The sequence below is a fragment of the Hemitrygon akajei genome, chromosome 3 (genome assembly GCF_048418815.1).
Source record: "Hemitrygon akajei chromosome 3, sHemAka1.3, whole genome shotgun sequence".
In the NCBI taxonomy this organism is placed as follows: Eukaryota; Metazoa; Chordata; class Chondrichthyes; order Myliobatiformes; family Dasyatidae; genus Hemitrygon; species Hemitrygon akajei.
Genome location: NC_133126.1, coordinates 141,810,747 through 141,822,235, shown reverse-complemented (window position 1 = coordinate 141,822,235; position 11,489 = coordinate 141,810,747).

Sequence of the window (11,489 nt, the reverse complement as noted above, 5' to 3'; positions counted from 1 at the left end):
AGTGCAGTGATCTTGGTACATACTATATCTGACAGCCCAGTAACTGAAAGACAAAGAAATAAAGACACACTTAAAGTGAGCACAGGAGATTCTGCAGACGCTGGAAATCCAGAGCAACATTCACAAAATGCCTATCCAGCCCAGTTCTGATGTAGGGTCTCTGCCCGAAACGTCAGCTGTTTATTCATTTCCATAGATGCTGCCTGACCTGCTGAGCTCCTCCAGCATTTTGTGTGTGTTTCTTAAATTGCGGAGTATAGGTAGTATTGTGAAGCTACGTATAAAGAAATAGAATGTCTAATCATAATCAAGGAAAAATAATTAGACAAACTAAAACCAGGGCAAGGAAACAATTGAATATATTCAGCAAACAAGTAAAGATTGTAATGTAACAATACAGATACAGGAAAGAGAAAATACTCCTTTAGTAGTTGTCCCAAGACTGAGTCAGACAGCTACTTATTCTTTTTTGAAGTAACTGTCTGAAAATGCGCTCCAAACCATTTTAGGGTTTGCTTTGCCTTAGTTAGTTTGCACCCTACTACTGGAAGCTCGCTGCTGTAGCGCTTGATCAGCTGCTGTCTCCACTGCCTTTAGTTCCCCTGCTGCTTTCACTTGCTGCATTCTAAACCTTTGTTATACGTGCACCTCCCGATAGGAGCACTTATTGTTTCCATAGTGACTGCACTATCTTCACCCCAATTCATATGCATAGCTTTCTGCATGAATTCCTCAAAGAGGTGGAAGACCACAATTAATCATGTCTTTCAGTGTGTTTTGTTTGGATATATTAGTACATTGTTTATGGTTGGAAATACAGTACTTAGCCCAAGCTGATGCACAGCAATGGTCTGTATGCTGACATAACTCTAAATATTTCTAATGGCAAGGAGGAACTTAGAATCAGATTTAAAGAATGTCCCTCACATAATCAATGAATTGACTGGAAATTATTCTGTTTATATTAGGCTTACTTTTTGAGCACAGCTTAAAATATCAAACATTACCAAAAATTAAAGACAGTGAATATTCTGTTATTTCTATACATATTTCTATTGAATATTGTTTTGCATTAAATAAAGTTAAGGTAATACAAATAATAAGTAAAAATACACAAACAGTAAGGCAGAATGTGGAAGGAAAGAAGCAAGTATTCTTTTGTCACTAAATTTGTGTCAGCTGTCAAACAAAAATGTTTACAATAATCCTTCCATAGTCCCATTTGATTTTTCCACATTCACATCAACACATCAACTTTTTCAACCTTCCCCAGGGTTCTAATACCCATCTGTAAATACTGGCGCAACTTAACTTACCAACCCACATGTTTTTGGGAAAGGGAGGAAATCATAGTGCCCAGAGGAAGTCCACATGATCACAGGTGATGTAAACTCCACCCAGGCAACACTGGAGGTTAGGATTGAATCTAGGTCACTGAAGCTGCCAGGCTGAGAGTGCTATTGTGCTGCCCTTTTAGAGGTTCAGGCAGATCAAAATAACGGTGAAATGACAAGCTGATGGCAGAAAGTTCAATACATAACACAAAGTTCACAAAACTGAACCACAAAATGTATGCTAATGCAGCAAATGATTGACTCCAGAGAAAGAGAGAAAAAAAAATGAAACAAAAATAGATAATCTGGAATGGATGAATAAGAAAAAATACCTTTCATCTGACATAATATGAGTTATTTAAATAAACACAAATGACTTGCATTAAAAGTTTAAGTCATCATTAGCATCTTAAACTGGGATTGTGAAGTGGAAATATGCAGGAGATTGACTTTCAACATTGAAAATATAGAAGCAGTCCCATTGCTTCTGAAATTTGGATTGAGACAAATTGTAGCAATGCTAAACAATGTTAAACATCTAAACTGGAAGATCGCTTTAAAACATTCATAAGTAATGCTTAAATAAATAAGGGCATTCTTCCAGGTTGTTGACAGGAGATGCCAGTGAATATTATAGTACCTAAACTGTTAAAGGAAAATCAGTGCAATGCTATAAAATAATATTTCCAGAATAAATAGATTAGTCAGATGTATTTCAATGAAGGGCAAATGCAAAATAGGAAATTCTGTCAATGTATAATTGCCACGGCTTTACTTATAATGCTGTGAAAGAGGGCCATGGAGTAATATAGCATGAAAACAAACCCTTTGGTCTATCTTTCCCAAGTTGTGTAACTAGCTAGTCTTATCTGCATGTGTTTGGTCCATGCTTCTCTAAAATGTTTCAATCAATGGACCTGTCTAAATGTTTGTTTTTATATGTTGTAGTAGAACCTTCCTCCACAATGTTCTCTGGCTGATCATTCCGGATACTCACCACCACGCTGTGAAAATGTTGTCCCTCATGTCCCCATTAAAGTTTTCCCCTCTCAGCTTTAGTCGATGCCTCACGCACAAAATGCTGGTGGAACACAGCAGGTCAGGTAGCACCTATAGGGAGAAGCACTGTCGACGCTTCGGGCCGAGACCCTTCGTCAGGACTGACCTTGTTTCTCCCGTTGAGCTCTGAGGGCGACACTCTCCACCATGAGAAGGTACCTGGCGTCCCTATCACAATCCCTTCCACGCCACCGGGACACTTTTTTCTCCATTTGCAATGGACCTGTCCATTTTAAAGAGTCCTGACGAAGGGTCTCGGCCCGAAACGTCGACAGTGCTTCTCCCTATAGATGCTGCCTGGCCTGCTGTGTTCCACCAGCATTTTGTGTGTGTTGCTTGAATTTCAGTATCTGCAGCTTTCCTCGTGTTTGCTTTAATCTATGCCTTCTTGTTTCAGACTCTCCTGCCCCTGGAAAAAGAATATGACCATTCATCTCACCTATTCCCATCATGATTTTATACAAGGTCTCCTCTCAATCTTCTACACACCAAGGAAAAAAAAAACATCCCATCCACTCTCCTTCTATAAGTCAAGGCTCGAGTATCACTTTTGTGAATCTTTGCTGCACCCTTTCCACTTATTGATATCCTTCTTTTATCCAAGTGACCAGAACTGCACTCGATACTCCAAGTGTGGTCTCACGAACGTGCACTCTAATCTGTTTTACAGCTGTGCAGACTAACCATTGCTCTGAGAAAGAAACTTTTACATGATCTGAAAACTGCACGGCACCTTATATAGAAGAAAAATTCCAGCTGTGCGCGAGCAACGGAAGCTTTGCACACGGGAGCAATTCAGTTACAGCGCAGTTGCATACCCACGCAGCTCGGAGTGAACAATGGGTCTCACTTAGATCATGTACTATTATTATATAATGTCCCAACTTGAGTAGTCAATGCCCTGATCAATGACACACAGCCATACAGCTTCTTCACCACCCAGTCTGCATGTTTTCTAGTACAATTGATAATATAGATAACTTGCAAAACGTTCAGTAGAAGCCTGATGTCAAAGAAGTTAATATGATATAAAGGGTATCTGAGATCAGCTATGACTGTTGTTGCAAGGGTCAGAGATGTCACTAAATGCACTAAATGACTGCAGGGTGTCCCAAAAGAGAAAGATTCGAATCAGAAGTTGGTACCAAACACAAGGTATAGATAGAAAGAGGGATGTAGTCCTAAAAGTAAGTTTTAAGGAGTTAGAGAGAGAATAAAAAATACAAATTCAAAGTGGTAGTCTCAGGTTTATTTCCATGTTAAGTGCCACCATGAACAGAATTTGAAAGATAAAACAAATGAATATATGGCAGTAAATGTCAGGGATTATTAAGTATGGGATGTCTTTCAGAAGTTATGGAATAAGGGGAACCTGCTAATGAATTCAAATGAGAACCAGTCCACAGAAAGTATCAGTTCACAGTGTAACATCCACTGATACATTAAAGTCACTGAAACTAGTCCTTGGATATGGGGCAGTCTAATTGTGCACGATCACAGGAGAAAACAATAAATAGAGTAAATGTACTGGATAGACATGGACTAATTAAGCATGGCTTCATGAGTGGTAGGTCATGTCTAACCAATCTCATAGACTTTTTCAAGGAAGTTACCAAGAAAGTGGATGAAGGCAGGGCTAGTGAAGAAGGTTCAGTTGCTTGGCAGTCAGGATGAGGTAGTAAATTAGATTAGACATCGGCTTAGTGAGGGAAGCCAGAGAGTAGTAGTAGAGGGTTGCCTCTCTGACTGGAGTCCTGTGACTAGTGGTGTGCTGCAGGGTCTGGTGTTGGGTCCTTTGTTGTTTGTCATCTATATCAATGATCTGGATGATAATGTGGTTGACTGGATCAGCAAATTTGTGGATGACACCAAGATTGGGAGTTTAGTGGACTGCAAGGAAGGCTATCGTGGCTTGCTAATGGATCTACATCAGCTAAAAATGGGCTAAAATGGCAGATGGAATTTAATGCAGATAAATACAATTTTTTTGCACTTCAGTAGGACCAACCAAGGTATGTCTTACTCAGCGAACTGAGGTGTGTGGTAGTAAAACAAAGGGATCTGGGAATACAGGTCCATAATCCATTGAAAGTGGAGTCATTGATAAGGTCGTAAAGAAAGCTTTTGATATATTGGCCTTCGTACATCAATGTATTGAGTATAGGAGATGGGATATTATGTTGAAGTTGTATAAGACGTTGGTAAGGCCTAGTTTGGAGTATTGTGTGCAGTTTTGGATATTTGATAGAAGTATACAAAATTATGAGAAGTATAGACAGGGTAAATGCAAGTAGGCTTTTTCCACTGTGGTTGGGTAGAACTACAACCAGAGGTCATGGCTTAAGGATAAAAGGTGAGAGGTTTAAGGGGAAGTTGAGGGGAACCTTCTTGACTCAGAGGGTCGTGAGAGTGTGTGTGTGTGCATGTGAGCTAGATTTAAATATTTAAGAGAGGTTTGGATAGGTACATGGATAGTAGGGGTATGGAGGGCTTTGGTCTCAGTGCAGGTCAATGGGACTAGGCAGTTTAAATGGTTTCAGCATGGACTAGATGGGCTGAAGGGCCTGTTTCTGTGCTGTACTTCTCTATGACTCTACGGAAACAGCTATGATGAGATCAGAGAAGGAATTAAGTGGCCATCCCTTTTATTAACACATTGCTAAAGATATGTACCTGCTACGCACATCAGTTTTGCCAATTAATATTCTACCTTTCTGTGCATACTGTACCTGGAGCCATTTCTCAACACTGTAATAAGGGAGATACATTTTGGGTGTCTGGTGTTCTGTGCTCAGAACCCCTTGGACCAGTTTCTGAATATTCCAACACGTTCTGCTTTTGTGGTGTACTCCCATTATAAGTGTATAATTCTGCAAAGTTGCCTGTCTACACTCAAAGTATTAAAGCTAAGTAGATATTTATAAGCATTTAAAATGTAGTTAATCATTATCTTTCTGTTTAAAAAAGTACAAAGCATCACTGTAGATGAGGGAAAACAGATTGTCTTGAAGATCTGCTTGTGATGTTTACATCTAAAAGTTCACCCTCCAAGTATCTTACTAACATCTAACAGTACAGATAGTAAAACGGAGAAGTCTCTTCATTCAGAGGGTGGTGAACCTCTAAAATTCTGTTACAAAGAAGACAGCAAAGACAAGGTTATTAAGTTTACTTAAGAAAGAGGTAGGTGTGTATTTAATGGAAAATTAAAACTCCATGAGACCATAAGACATAGAAGCAGACTTAATCCACTCAGTGCATGGAGTCTGCTCTGACATTCCACCATGGCTGAAAGCACAACAATGCCTCTACTTCCTCAGGAGCCTGCGGAGATCTGGCGTGTCATCAAAAACCTTGGCAAACTTCTATAGATGTGTGGTGAAAGGTGTGCTGACTGGCGGCATTATGGCCTGGTATGGGAACACCAATGTCTTTGAATGGAAAATTCCACAAAGGGTAGTGGATTCGACCCAATACATTAAGGGTAAGACCCTTCCAACTATTTCAGCACATCTACAGTTACTACCCCTCAACCACCAGGCTCTTGAACAAAAGGTGACAACTACACTCATTCTATTTCTGATGTTCCCACAACTGATGTTCTCACTTTAAGGACTATTTATCTTGTTATCTTATGCTCATTATTTATGGTTATTTATTTATATTTGCATTTGCATTGATCCTGTTTGTAGTTACTGTTCTATAGATTTGCTAAGAATGCCTGCAGAAAAAGATTTTCAGGGTTGTAGGTGGTGATATATATATACACACACTCTGATAATTTTTTCTTATAACTTTTGCCTTTACCCTGTAACCTTGACACCCTGACTAATCAAGAACCTTCAGCTTCTGCTTTAAGTATGCTCAGTGACTTGGACTCCACAACTAAGGGTGTCAATGAATTCCACAGATTCATCACCATCATCTCTGTTTTAAATGGATGTTCCTTTATTCTGAGGCCATACCCTTTGGTCCTAGACTCACCTACTGTAGGAAACATTCTGTCCACATCCACTCTATCTAGGCCTATCAATATTCAATACGATCCCCCCTCTTTCTTTTGAACTGCAGCAAGTTCAGGCATAGAGCCATCAAATACTCTTAATACATTAACCCTTGCATTCCTGAAATCATTTTCCCCAATGCTAGCACTATTTTTTAGATAACGGGCCCAAAAGTGCTCAGAGTACTCCAAGTGTGGTCTGACCAACGCCTTACAAAACTTCAGCATCACATCCTTGCTCTTCTATTCTAGTCCTCTTGAAATGAATGCTAGAATTGCATTTGCCTTCCTTACCATTGACTCACCCTGCAACTTAACCTTTTTGGAATCCTGCACAAGGACTCCCAAGTCCTTTTGCACATCTGATTTTTGAAATTTCTCCTCATTTAGAGAATCGTCTATGCCTTTATTCCTTCCATTAAGGTGTATGGTCATACACCTCCCTACACTATATTCCATCTGCCACTTCTTTGCCCATTCTCCCAATCTGTCTCAATACTTCTGCAGACTCCCTGGTTCCTCTACGCTACCTGCCCTTCTGCCTATCTTCATATCACCTGCAAACTTGGCCATAAAACCATCAATTCCTTCATCCAAATTGTTGATACATGAAAAGAGGTGTCCCAACAACAGCCCCTACAGAACACCACTAGTCGTCAGCAGCCAATCAGAGTAGAAACCCTTTATCCTACATTTTGCTTCCTACCAGTTAACCATACTTCTATCCATGCTGGTATCTTTCATGTAGTGCATGTAATATCATGGGCTCTTATCTTGTTAAGCAATCTCATGTATGGCACCTTGTGACTTTCTGAAAATCCAAGTAAACAACATCCACTGACTCTCCTTTGTCTATCCTGCCTCTAATTTCCTCAAAGAATTCCATCAGATTTATCAGGCAAGATTTCCCCTTAAGCAAACCATGCTGAATTTGACATACTTATCATGTGCTTCCAAGTACCCTGAAACGTCATCCTTAATAATGGACTCCAACATCTTCCCACATACTGAAGGCAGACTAACTGGCCTATAAATGCAAACACGAGGGAATCTGCAGATGTTGGAAATTCAAGCAACACACACAAAATGCTGATGGAACGCAGCAGGCCAGGCAGCATCTATAGGAAGAGGTACAGGGTCTCATCACGAAACGTCGACTATACCTCTTCCTATAGATGCTGTCTGGCCTGCTGCGTTCCACCAACATTTTGTGTGTGTGGCCTATAAATGTCTTTCTTCTGCCTCCCTCGCTTCTTAAAGACTGGAGAGACATTAGTAATTTTCCATTGCTCTGGAACCATTCCAGTATCTAGTGATTCTTGACAGATCATTACTAATGCCTCCATGATTTCTTCATCTACCTCTTTCAGAACCCTGGGGTGTAGTCTATCTGGTCCAAGTGACTTATCTACCTTCAGTCTTTCAAGAACCTTCTCCTTAGTGACAGCAACTATAGTCACTTCTGACCCCTGACACTCTCAAATTTCTGGCATACTGCTAATGTCCTCCGTAAAGAAGACTGACGCTAAACACCTACTAAGCTTGTCCGCCATTTCTTTGTCCCTGATTATTACCTCTCCATCATCTTTTTCTAGTGGCTCGCCTCCCTTTTCTCTGTATGTATCTGAGAAAAACCTTCAGTATTCTCTTTAATATTATTGGCTAATTTACCTTCATATTTCATCTTTTCTCTCCATATTTTTTAGCTGCCTTCTGTTGGTTTTCAAATCAAAGGATAGGCAGCGAAGATGATGACATAGTGCAGAAATAGATGATTAGCCATAAAATTGTTGCATAGTGCAAAGGGCATGATGATCTGTTCCTGCTAATTTCTAAATTACTGTTTAAGGAACTTAAATGAATAATATTAGTTTAAAAAACGGGTATTACAATGTGACAAATCACCTCCAGAGGTCAAATCCTAAAAGAAGGATCCCAGCAAAGATGGTGAATATATTAATAGGGTATTTCAAAATCCTAGGAATCTGGAACTAATTTAATGAATTGGAGAGTAGCAATGTAACTCCACTTCATGAAGGACACAAAAGAAAAAAATAGGGAAATAAAGACTATTTAGTACATAATTTGGCTGGTTTTCAAGAACATGCTTTAATCAATAACCAAGAATAGGGTAACTGGAGTCGTTAGAAGTCAGAATGTAGTTAGACATGGTTTCATAGTTTTATGAAAAGAAATTTGTGGATTAGAGTAACACATGCAAAATGCTAGAGGAACTCAGCAGGTCAGGCAGGATCTATGCAAAGGAAAAACAGTCAACATATTGGATTGAGACCCTTCATCTGTAAAGAAATGGAGAAGTCAGAATAAGAAGGTGGGGAGGGGAAGGATTCACTCCCTACTTGTATATAGTTTTCTCCTTTTGCTTTTTCTTTCTCTCCTCTCTTTTCTATAAGTGCATACCTCAGATAAATATTATGTGGAGATTTGTGACAAATATGAATATATGATATATATGTACAGTGTCTGAAATACATCTTATGAAAATGTTGGTTGATGAACGTCAATAAAAAATAAATTACAAAAAAAAGATGATAGGTGAAGCATGTGAGGGGGTAAAAGTGAGAAGCTGGGGAGGTGAGAAGGGGGAAATATAATGGGCTGGAGGAGAATTAATCTGATAAGAGAGGAGAGTGGACTGGGCAGAAAAGTAAGGAGGAGAGACACTGGAGGGAGGTGATAGGTAGGTCAGGAGAAGAAGAGAGCGGGGAGCCAGAATGATGAATGGAAGCAGAAAGAAGGGGAAGCGTATCAAAATTACTGGCTTAGAAAAATCAATGTTCATGCTATCAGGCTACCCAGACAGAATATGAAGTGCTTGTTCTTCCAGCCTAAGAGGCCTAATCTTGTGTATTAGAGTTTTTTGAAGAAGTAATTTTCGAAGTGGAGAAGGTGGTTCCAATGAATGTTGCATATCAGGATTCTAAAAAAAATTATAACATACTATACACAAAATTAAGTCATAAAATAAGGGCTGTGGATAAGAGAATAAAGATATGGATGTAGATTTTGATAAAATATAGAAAATAAAATGAACACTTAATTTACAACACAAAAGATTATGCAGATACTGAAGTCTAAAGCAACACACACATAATGGTGGAGGAATTCAGCAGGTCAGGCAGCATCTATAGAAATGAAAAAAACAATTGATCCTTTGGGTCAAGACCCTTCTTCAGGACTGATAATGAGGGGGGAAGACACCAAATTAAAACAGGATTAGCTAGAAGATGATAGATGAAGCCTGGTGGGTGGAAAAGGTAAAGGGCTGGAGAGGAAGGAAAATGATAGTAGAGGAGAGTAGACCATGAGAAAAAGGGAAGAAGGAGGGGCATCAGGGGAATGTGATAGACAGGTAAGGAGAAGAGGTAACAGGCTAGAGTGGGGAGTCAAAGAAGAGGAAAGGAAAGGTATTTTTTTTTTACCGGAAGAAGAAATCGATGTTCATTCTGTCAGGTTGAAGACTATCCAGATGGAATATGAAGTATTGTTCTCCAGACTGAGTGTGCCCTCATCGTGGCAAAGGAGGAGGCCATAGATCAACATGTCAGAATGGGAATGGGAATGTGGATAGGAATTGAAATGGCTGGCCACTGGGAGATTCTGCTTTAGGTAGATGGACCTTTGGAATGTTTTACCTTATGGGTGCTGCAAGGATAATGCTGATCATACAGTTATTTACAGTCATAGAATCTCAGAATAATATAAATGTTATGTGATGTCTGGGCCCAAAGAAACAGTTGAATCTTTATAATGTATGTGTTTTATATTCCATATCTTTCCAGTTTTTCACCACTTATATGTTATTCTGCTTTGCGTTTGCTTCATGATCCCATGGGCACTACCTGCAGCCTTCCAGTTTAGTGCAGTCCACTAAATAAGCAATGCAATTGTATTTCACCATGCTTTCTTTCTGCAGGACCCAAGAACCCAGTAAGAAGTATCTAACAATATTACAATCCCTTATTTTTATTGACTGTCTTCCACATCTCAACAATTTATATTCTGTTTTGCAAGGCTATGGGAAAATCTGTGAAACTAGAAAATGAAAAAAAAAAATCAAATTAAGATCCGTAATCAGTAATGTGTCAAAAACATGTACATAAACACCATCTTCTATAGTTGAACCGTGCAGAGCATTCTGACCGGCTGCACCGCTGTCTGATAAGGAGGGGCTACCGCACAGAATGGAAGGAAGCTGCAGACGGTTGTAAATCTAGTCAGCTCCATCTTGGGTACGAGCCTACAAAGTACCCAGGACATCTTTAGGGAGCGGTGTCTCAGAAAGGCAGCGTCCATTATTAAGGACCTCCAGTACCCAGGGCATGCCCTTTTCTCACTGTTACCATCAGGAAGGAGGAACAGAAGCCTGAAGGCACACACTCAGCGATTCAGGAACAGTTTCTTTCCCTCTGCCATCCGATTCCGAAATGAAAATTGAACCCTTGGACAGTACCTCACTTTTTTTAATATGCAGTACTTCTTTTTATGCACTGTTCATTAAACGTAATTGATTTACTTGTTTATTTATTATTATGTTTTATTTTATTTAGTATTATTTTTCTCTCTTTGCTAAAATACGAATTGCATTGAACTGCTGCTGCTAAGTTAACAAATTTCACGATAATAAACCTGATTCTGATTCTGGATCCGTCGTCTACATGTTCCATTTTATTTAGCGTTTTATCAGCAAAGTGACCTGCCATAGTGTATTTTGTGAAGCTGTAATATTAGTAATCTAACCTGCAGAATACGATTTGATGGAATGTTTAATGTACATGTAGCTAAAATAATATTACAGATCGACAGTCCAATGTTGAACACAGCGAAGTCCGCTTTTTGGTTAGCACGTTGACTCAATAACCCTGAACGGTTCTTGAAAAGACGTAATTATTTAATTTCCCGATTCTTTCCCCACCAATGTCGTAACTGGAATGGCTAGAATTAGAGGCGCTGGACAAACCAGCGGTCGGATGTGACGCTGGGTTAAATTTGCGGTCCAAGCGTGGGATGTTTTAACGGAAGAGGTAGATGAGTCTTGTTTGTATTGGTGACTTTCCATAAACGCTCCTTAC